Source organism: Rhinatrema bivittatum, chromosome 11 (assembly GCF_901001135.1).
Source record: "Rhinatrema bivittatum chromosome 11, aRhiBiv1.1, whole genome shotgun sequence".
In the NCBI taxonomy this organism is placed as follows: Eukaryota; Metazoa; Chordata; class Amphibia; order Gymnophiona; family Rhinatrematidae; genus Rhinatrema; species Rhinatrema bivittatum.
The window spans coordinates 97,473,497-97,483,216 of NC_042625.1; positions in this window are offsets into that span (position 1 = coordinate 97,473,497).

A 9,720-nucleotide genomic window follows, 5' to 3' on the forward strand; every position below is an offset into this window, starting at 1 on the left:
ATCTGCTTCTAGCCTCACTGAGAAAGGAAGGGTCGTTTTTCAAAAGCCATTTTTATTCTGGTAAACCTGCGAAAAGACCTTCTGAAGATTGCCCTGTATAGGATGTTCTCCTTCAACACATGCAAATCAAGGTTAGCTGAGCTAAGAGTGGGGTTTTTTTTTGGTATTACCTGAATACATTTGTGACCAGAGTATAACTCTCAGCAGCTGCGTACAAAGAGGCTTAGTTTTTATGTTGTCCCGGGGCCTTCAGGCTCCTTGTGGAGTTTTCCTTTGAAAATCTGGCTGGCGTGTACAGCGTGGGTACGTTTGTACATGCACGCTTTGAAGATGAAACCTCTGCATGTATTTTCTCTCTTGAGGCTTAACTTTCATGCAGCAGGGAAGGGGAAGTGTGCATTGTGAAATTGGGGTGCTTACCTTTTCCGTAGATGGGGATGTGGGGACAAATTTTTCAAAATGCATTTTTACGCAGGTAAAGACGTTTATTCACATATAAGCCTTTGAGAATTGCCTCCAAATTGAACAAAAATGAGGTGGCATCTGTAATGTTTGACCTTTATTTCTGCCAAGTGATAGATAAAACGATCATGAGGCAGGAGGGCAGCCTCTCTAGGGTTAAGCTTGTTCTGTCGAAGGTTGCATGGAACGCAGCTAGCGTAAAGGAGATTAACTTAATGACTTGCTCTGGAGCCTCTCGTCTCGCATCCACAGCAGAGCAGAAAAATATCCCAGCGGCCCAAAGCAGCGTGAGAGGGACAGAAATCTAACCCCGAAGACCATCAAGTGACTTTCAGAGGAAGAAATGGCTGAGAATCGATGAGCCGTCTCCCCTTGAGTAATTTAGTTCCTTCTTTTCAATCTCTTCTACCCCTGCAACCTTTCCTTGTAATCACGCATGCTTTCATGCACCATTCAGCTGGGGGTGCTGCCGCCACACCACCACACTATATAAAACTTGCCTTGTAATCACGCTTGCTTTCATGCACCATTCAGCTGGGGGTGCTGCCGCCACACCACCACACTATATAAAACTTGCCGTGTAATCACGCATGCTTTCATGCACCATTCAGCTGGGGGTGCTGCCGCCACACCGCCACACTATATAAAACTTGCCTTGTAATCACGCTTGCTTTCATGCACCATTCAGCTGGGGGTGCTGCCGCCACACCGCCACACTATATAAAACTTGCCTTGTAATCACGCTTGCTTTCATGCACCATTCAGCTGGGGGTGCTGCCGCCACACCGCCACACTATATAAAACTTGCCTTGTAATCACGCTTGCTTTCTTGCACCATTCAGCTGGGGGTGCTGCCGCCACACCACCACACTAATTAAAACTTGCCTTGTAATCACGCATGCTTTCATGCACCATTCAGCTGGGTGTGCTGCCGCCACACCACCACACTAATTAAAACTTGCCTTGTAATCACGCTTGCTTTCATGCACCATTCAGCTGGGGGTGCTGCCGCCACATCACCACACTATATAAAACTTGCCGTGTAATCACGCATGCTTTCATGCACCATTCAGCTGGGGGTGCTGCGGCCACACCACCACACTATATAAAACTTGCCTTGTAATCACGCTTGCTTTCATGCACCATTCAGCTGGGGGTGCTGCCGCCACACCACCACACTATATAAAACTTGATTGGATTTTTTTTTTTTTTTTAAGATGGTGTAAAAATAAAAAGAATGGCCAGTGAAATCCTGCAATTTGCAGTTTTCTACGGCGGGGACTCTTGGTCCTTTTGGATGCCAGCTCTGTACCTTGGAGGTATGCAACCCTCATTAAAATCAATGGAGGGCACCCTGGCAATTATACAGAGCTTCCAGCGCAAGTCACCTTCTGACATATCCAAGAGATTGAGATTGTTCTTACCCATAGGGGAAGAATTCAGCCTTTTATTATCCCATCTTACATCTCTGCAAAAAAAAAAAAAAACAACTCTGCAGAAAGTAAAGTCAAATCGAGAGGTCTTCCAAAGCCTGGGCAGTGCTTAAGCCATTCCTTATTACTAACGCAGCCGGTCTGGATGCAGGTGCCCCGTGACCCCGACACAGCTCCAGGCCCTGTCACTATGAGATCTTTCTCTTGCCTATGGATCGAAAGAATCCATTTTTCTTATTATTAAATTACCTGAAATGCCTGTCATAGATGTTTGTTTAGCAGAGCTGCCCCTGCTTACTCCATGTGTCAGTAAACCCTGGGATATTGTTGGCCAATCTTGGCCCTTTTTTCTATGATACTAACCTTCAATCATTCAATTATGTTTGTCTCACTTTCGTGTAAAACAATGCTCGAAGCAAGGTACAACAAAACATGAATAATAATTTCTCATAAAATCAAAACCACAAATTAAACATCCTAAAAAATCTTTACCTAACCCATTAATCAGGCAGAGACAATTAAATCCACAATCAACAGCCTAAAAACTTTGATTTCTTGATTCTCTTTATCTAGTTTTAGGACTTGAGTTTGAGCATTTAATCAAGGCCTGGATTTCTGTACAGTCTGAATGCAATTATGTGACACTTGCACAAAGTCGATCCTGACTCCATGATAATGCTCCTTGTAGCAGCCATGAATTAGCTCCGGGAGGTAGATGTGTCAGAAATATTTGCCCGGACTCACTCCTCTAGGGTTACTTAATGCTCGGGGTAGCGTCTGCTTCTGCTGCTGGCTATTGATGCTAACTGGTTGGTGTCAAACTCCTAGAAGAAGTAGCTGCTCTTACATGATGTTTGACTAATCTCTCCATGGCACCTCTTTATGACACTATAATCTGCTTGTCATTGATGATTAGGGAGGTGTCTTCACAGTGCAAGCTGAGGAAGGTAGTGTCTATTACAACATACATGACATTTTAAGAAGATTATTTTCACATGGTTTCAAAAGAGGATTTTTTTTGTATGTGTTTTATTATGCAGTTTTGATGCATTTTATTATGTTTATTGATCATTATGTTAACATGTTTTACTATAATAAGAACATAAGAACATGCCATACTGGGTCAGACCAAGGGTCCATCAAGCCCAGCATCCTGTTTCCAACAGTGGCCAATCCAGGCCATAAGAACCTGGCAAGTACCCAAAAACTAAGTCTATTCCATGTTACCTCTGCTAATGGCAGTGGCTATTCTCTAGGTGAACTTAATAGCAGGTAATGGACTTCTCCTCCAAGAACTTATCCAATCCTTTTTAAAACCCAGCTATAATAAGAGCATAAGAATATGCCATACTGGGGAAGGAAGGCAGTATATAAACATAGATATAGAAAGGTAATGTCTCTCCTGCTCAGATAAATCAAATTCAGAACAGGGGTGTAGCTTCGAGGGGGCCTCAGGGCCTGTGCCCACTCACATTTGGCTCAGACCCCTAACTGAGCAGCAGGGTCGTGTCACTTTTGAGCCAGTTCTTAAAGCTGCAGCAGATAGAGGGCTCGGGGGCACTGTAATTCGCTGCCAGTCCATCATTCCCTATGCCTGTAAAAAGGCTAACTTGAACAAGGAAACACTCCCCTTGGGTTAGTCCTGAAAAGATTTGAGGCCTTCAAAGTCTGTGTTTACTTTTGGCAGGTAATTATGCGTCTCCTCCTCCTCTCGGCACTTAAACGTTCAGGAATGCCTGGTGTGGTTAGAAGCCTGTTTACATAATTGTGCAGCCTGAGAGATGAACACTTGCATAAAGTAGTTGCCATAACCAGAGAGAGAGAGACAGACACAGCCAGGGCAAGGAGAGTGTAAAACAAATCTGACAAAAGTGTTGCCAGAAATTAAAAGGTTTTATAACCACTGCTGTACTGGGGTAAGAGATGGGGGCAGGATGCTGGGCTAACACAGTGTCCCCTCCCCCATTTTAATCTTGGCCCCCCCCCCCCAAAGATTTCAGTTCTGGCTGTTCCCCTGATTCAGATATAGATCTTTGCTTCAGACATGGTTGAGAGATGGGTTTGAGGTAATCTTGCAAGATGGGGGAGGTGATGTGCGTTTCCATCTAATTCTGATGAGCAATTGTTACAAGACGTAGAGGAAACTTCTCCTGGGAACGAGCTGCAGGAGAGGAGGGATGACGCAGAGAGAAGAACGCGGAGCCTATGTGTGAATTGAAAAGATTTCACTTTATTATCAGTAGCGGGTGGAAGAGAGGCCCTACCACGTTGAGAATGGGCTTGGGTGAAGCTCCAGAGAGAGGGCGGTAAGATATCAGCCTGCAGAGTAGGTGAAGGCGCACAGCTGGGGACAAAAGGTCATAAGTGTCAGCCCCTCCACTGCCTCAGGTACAAAATCAGATTGTGAGCCCTCTGGGGACAGGGAAATACCTGCAGTACCTGAATCTAAACCACTTTCAAATGCTAAAAAGTGGAATATAAAGCAAATCTTCATGGTCAGTGCATGCAGAATAGGAAATCTATAGGATGCCATGTTTTCTCTTGCCTTTGGTTTATCTGTGAAGTCACAAGTTTGCTCTGTATTCAGGTGCTTGAGCTGTGCTTCGTTTGCAAGATGTGACTTGATCAGAGATGGTAATAAGGGGTTTGCAGTTAAATATGCGATGGTAAATGGTGATGCAAGGCAGACCTTACTCCTGGGGAGAAGGATCAGGACAGTGGGGGCTGGGTGGATGTTTGTAACTCGCTAAGGGACGTGACCTGCTCAAGTCTGTTTGAGTGTGTGTGCGTGTGAGTGTGTGTGAGTGTGTGTGCGTGTGTGTGCTTGTGAGTGTGCGTGTGAGTGTGTGTGTGTGAGTGTGTACGTGTGCGTGCCTGTGAGTGTGTGTGTGAGCGTGTGTGTGAGTGTGTGCGTGTGTGTGCTTGTGAGTGTGCGTGTGTGTGAGTGTGTGAGTGTGTGCGTGTGTGTGTGAGTGTGTGCGTGAGTGTGCGTGTGTGAGTGTGTGCGCGTGTGTGTGTTGGGGGTGGGAGGAGAATAAAAAGAAATGGCAAGGGACTGCTGAATGCATCGTGAAGCTCCAATCCAGGGTAGTGAATAGCGGAGGCTGTAAGGTTAATGATTATCTGTGCACTGATATGCACGTGGGCGTCCGTGCAGTGCCCTCCCAAATGTTGTAGTGCATGTGCAGATCTGTTTCTCCTTCCCCATATGCTCAAGTCATGTCGGTGCCTCCTGCCACTCTGGAATCCAGAAAGAAAGGCAGAGGCGGAGGTCTGTTTAAAAAAAGATTACTGGTTTGTGCTTCTCTTGCAGACTACGGTATGAATCCATTCTGCATGGGGGCGGCAGTGGGAAAACTTTAACGTGAGACATTTTGCACTGCCCAGGATTGCCCCTTCAGTAAGTTCAGGGTCGTGCTCTGGAGATTTCCTACTCTAAGCCTCTGACATCAGCAACGCCGCAGCCCACTGGTGGTTCCTCGCTCCTCGGAGCCTACACAAATGTCTGCCAGTTTGCAGGCCCTGTGCAGTTAAAACATGTAACCCCCCCAACCCCATGGGTGGCACCCACTGCTGATCCAGAACCAGAATCTGGATTACCACAGGTTGTGTTTTGGATTGCACTTACTTTTGCCTTTCCAAATTGAAGCTGGAGGAGCATCATAGTCGGGGCCCGGTAGCTGTCTGTCCCTGAAGCAATGCCAGCTGACGTGAGCTGCGCAAGCTCACAAGGAGAGTCGCTGGGAGAAGGGTATCCTTGCTTCTCAGGCCTCTGCTCTGCTTCAGGCAATGTCTGCCCTCTCCATTCTTATTTAACGTGCAGGTCTGCAGGGAAGGGAGTTTCTCTTTAATACATTTGTGTGGAGAATATAAGGCCATCACGGGTGGAATTCAGAGTATTTTTTTTATTTTTATTTTCTTGGCTTTGCAGATTTTTACATAGGTCTGATAAATTCACATAATTTTAATAACCTTGCTTTAGAAATTCTACATTTGAAATATATATTTTTCATCAGGGGTAAGTTATTCAGGGGATAATCTTGTAACTGCCCACCTAAAGTTTACGTCAAATAGATGCAGAAGTTACACCAAAACCTTTCTTGCAGTTTATTGCAAACCCTTACCCACCCCTGGGAGCCCCTCTGCTCAGTCCGGGTAAACATATCACATCTCAGGCGGGCATGCACTGTTTTAGCTGTGGGCATGAACCTTTTTTAAATATTAACCTCTAATTGGGCAATGGGAATCCATCACTTAATCATTTCCTGCTCAATCTTGAGACTTTGCCTGCCAGATGTCTGAGCAGGGATTTTGCAGTCACTGACTGAGGTAAGGCCTGAGGCTGAAGGTAGATCGCTGGTGGATTTGCTTATTGCTAAGTGATGAGGCTCTTGCACGGATCTGCACTCACACGCATGCTCACTAGATTTGTGGGGGAGAAATGGGATTCATTTTTTTTCCTGGTGATGTTTATCTGGGATTAGAGATGTGAATCGTGTCCTCGATCGTCTTAACGATCGATTTCGGCTGGGAGGGGGAGGGAATCGTATTGTTGCCGTTTGGGTGTTTAAAATATCGTGAAAATCGTTAAAATCGTGAGCCGGCACACTAAAACCCCCTAAAACCCACCCCCGACCCTTTAAATTAAATCCCCCACCCCAAATGCCTTAATACTTCATCAACTTTGGGAGGGAAGTACTTACTTGCCCTAAACCAATGGCAGGAAAACCGGCACACTAAAACCCCCTAAAACCCACCCCCGACCCTTTAAATTAAATCCCCCACCCTCCCGAACCCCCCTGCAGGTCGTTCAGCGGCGGTCCGGAACCCCCGCTGAACGACCTGCAGTCGATCTCCTGCCGGCGCCATTTTCCGTATGGAAAACGATTCACGGCAGGAGATCGCTCCCGGACCCCCGCTGGACCCCCAGGGACTTTTGGCCAGCTTGGGGGGGCCTCCTGACCCCCACAAGACTTGCCAAAAGTCCAGCGGGGGTCCGGAACGACCTCCTGCAGTCGAATCGTGTTGGTCTATGGCCGCCGCCATTTTGCGGCCTCCATTTTGCAAAATGGCGCCGGCTGAAGACAACACAATTCAATTGCAGGAGCCCGTTCCGGACCGCCGCTGGACCCCCAGGTAATTTAAGGCATTTGGGGGGGGGTTCGGGAGGGTGGGGGATTTAATTTAAAGGGTCGGGGTGGGTTTTAGGGGGTTTTAGTGTGCCGGTTTTCCTGCCATTGGTTTAGGGCAAGTAAGTAAGTTCCTGCCCTCCCCCTTCCCCCGATTTACGATTTTTTAACGATAAATCGGGGGGAATTGGTATTGTATCGTGGCCCTAATGATTTTTGACGATTTAAAATATATCGGACGATATTTTAAATCGTCAAAAAACGATTCACATCCCTATCTGGGATCACGATAGCTTGGTGTAGTAGTGCAGTCTAGCAATGCACACGACCCAGATGCACCTCCTGGCGACAGCCCTGGTACCGTGTCTGCAGGCAAATTCCAGAAAACGTTTTGATTTGCTGCAGCTTGGTTGCAGGTTTGCTGAACCCAGAAGTCCAAGTATGTTTATGCACAATATTTTTAAGCAGATTTTCAGAGTTATGCAGGTAAAAATGACTTATCTGGTGAAATGTTCCATCTGTTCATTCATAAGATGGCAACACAATAGAGAGAACCCCAACAAGGTCCATGATCTGCATCAGGGGGTGTTTGCCACAATCATATATAATTTCAGCGATTGGAATATCCTAAATATACATTGCCATGTATCTTCCAGAGCGTCAGCTGACTTCTCATGAAAGCATGATTGTGCATAATCAGACTTATGGACTGACCCTTTGATTTAATATAAGGCAAATGCAGGACATTCACCTTTCAGCCGGTTCTGCCCTTGCTTTATACCGTGTGTGAGTGAATTAACACCACCTTAATATCTCCGGGGGCACAGGGTGAAGGTGGCGCGTGCCGGCAGACACCAGCAGGCTGATAGAGATCAGGTTCAGGACCCTGCTTTCCTGTTACTGAGGTTCCCTCTCCTTTTTTGCTTTGTAAAATGGTGAAAGGAAAGTCAGGGGTGCAGTGCCAGCCAACAGAGGGTGCTTGGAGGGGGTTTGCAGTATTTTAAACTGCCTGCACTGATGTGATCATTTACCTTCTGACTCTGCACCTGTCTGCCTGCAGACCCTTCAACTTGCTTCTTTCTACAGGGATTTAAAATGATGCAGTCTATGCACGTCCCCCAGGAGCACCCCTCTATGCATACGCAGGTTGTGCATCCCCGTGTGCACCTTTATCCGTGTAGAGGGAGGACAATTTGTGCAGGTTAATGACACTGATAATTCCTCTCCCCATCTCTCTTGTTCTGGCCCTCGTGCGTTCCTCCTTCCATAAGAACATAAGAACATGCCATACTGGGTCAGACCAAGGGTCCATCAAGCCCAGCATCCTGTTTCCAACAGTGGCCAATCCAGGCCATAAGAACCTGGCAAGTACCCAAAAACTAAGTCTATTCCATGTAACCATTGCTAATGGCAGTGGCTATTCTCTAAGTGAACTTAATAGCAGGTAATGGACTTCTCCTCCAAGAACTTATCCAATCCTTTTTTAAACACAGCTATACTAACTGCACTAACCACATCCTCTGGCAACAAATTCCAGAGTTTAATTGTGCGTTGAATAAAAAAAGAACTTTCTCCGATTAGTTTTAAATGTGCCCCATGCTAACTTCATGGAGTGCCCCCTAGTCTTTCTACTATCCGAAAGAGTAAATAACCGATTCACATCTACCCGTTCTAGACCTCTCATGATTTTAAACACCTCTATCATATCCCCCCTCAGTCATCTCTTCTCCAAGCTGAAAAGTCCTAACCTCTTCAGCCTTTCCTCATAGGGGAGTTGTTCCATTCCCCTTATCATTTTGGTTGCCCTTCTCTGTACCTTCTCCATCGCAGTTATATCTTTTTTGAGATGCGGCGACCAGAATTGTACACGGTATTCAAGGTGCGGTCTCACCATGGAGCGATACAGAGGCATTATGACATTTTCTGTTTTATTCATCATTCCTTTTCTAATAATTCCCAACATTCTGTTTGCTTTTTTGACTGCCTCAGCACACTGCACCGACGATTTCAATGTGTTATCCACTATGACACCTAGATCTCTTTCTTGCGTTGTAGCACCTAATATGGAACCCAACATTGTGTAATTATAGCATGGGTTATTTTTCCCTATATGCATCACCTTGCACTTATCCACATTAAATTTCATCTGCCATTTGGATGCCCAATTTTCCAGTCTCACAAGGTCTTCCTGCAATTTATCACAATCTGCTTGTGATTTAACTACTCTGAACAATTTTGTGTCATCTGCAAATTTGATTATCTCACTCGTTGTATTTCTTTCCAGATCATTTATAAATATATTGAACAGTAAGGGTCCCAATACAGATCCCTGAGGCACTCCACTGTCCACTCCCTTCCACTGAGAAAATTGTCCATTTAATCCTACTCTCTGTTTCCTGTCTTTTAACCAGTTTGCAATCCACGAAAGGACATCGCCACTTATCCCATGACTTTTTACTTTTCCTAGAAGCCTCTCATGAGGAACTTTGTCAAACGCCTTCTGAAAATCCAAGTATACTATATCTACCGGTTCACCTTTATCCACGTTTGCCTTTGGCAAGACTTGGGATCTTGCTTTGAGGCTGAGTCCTCTCTCTTATCTTGGGGGCATGGACTTCCTCTGCCTGCACAGATTAATGGTGTGTGTCATAGCTTTTGTCCACTGACCCTGCTGCCGACCCATGCAGTGCGCATAC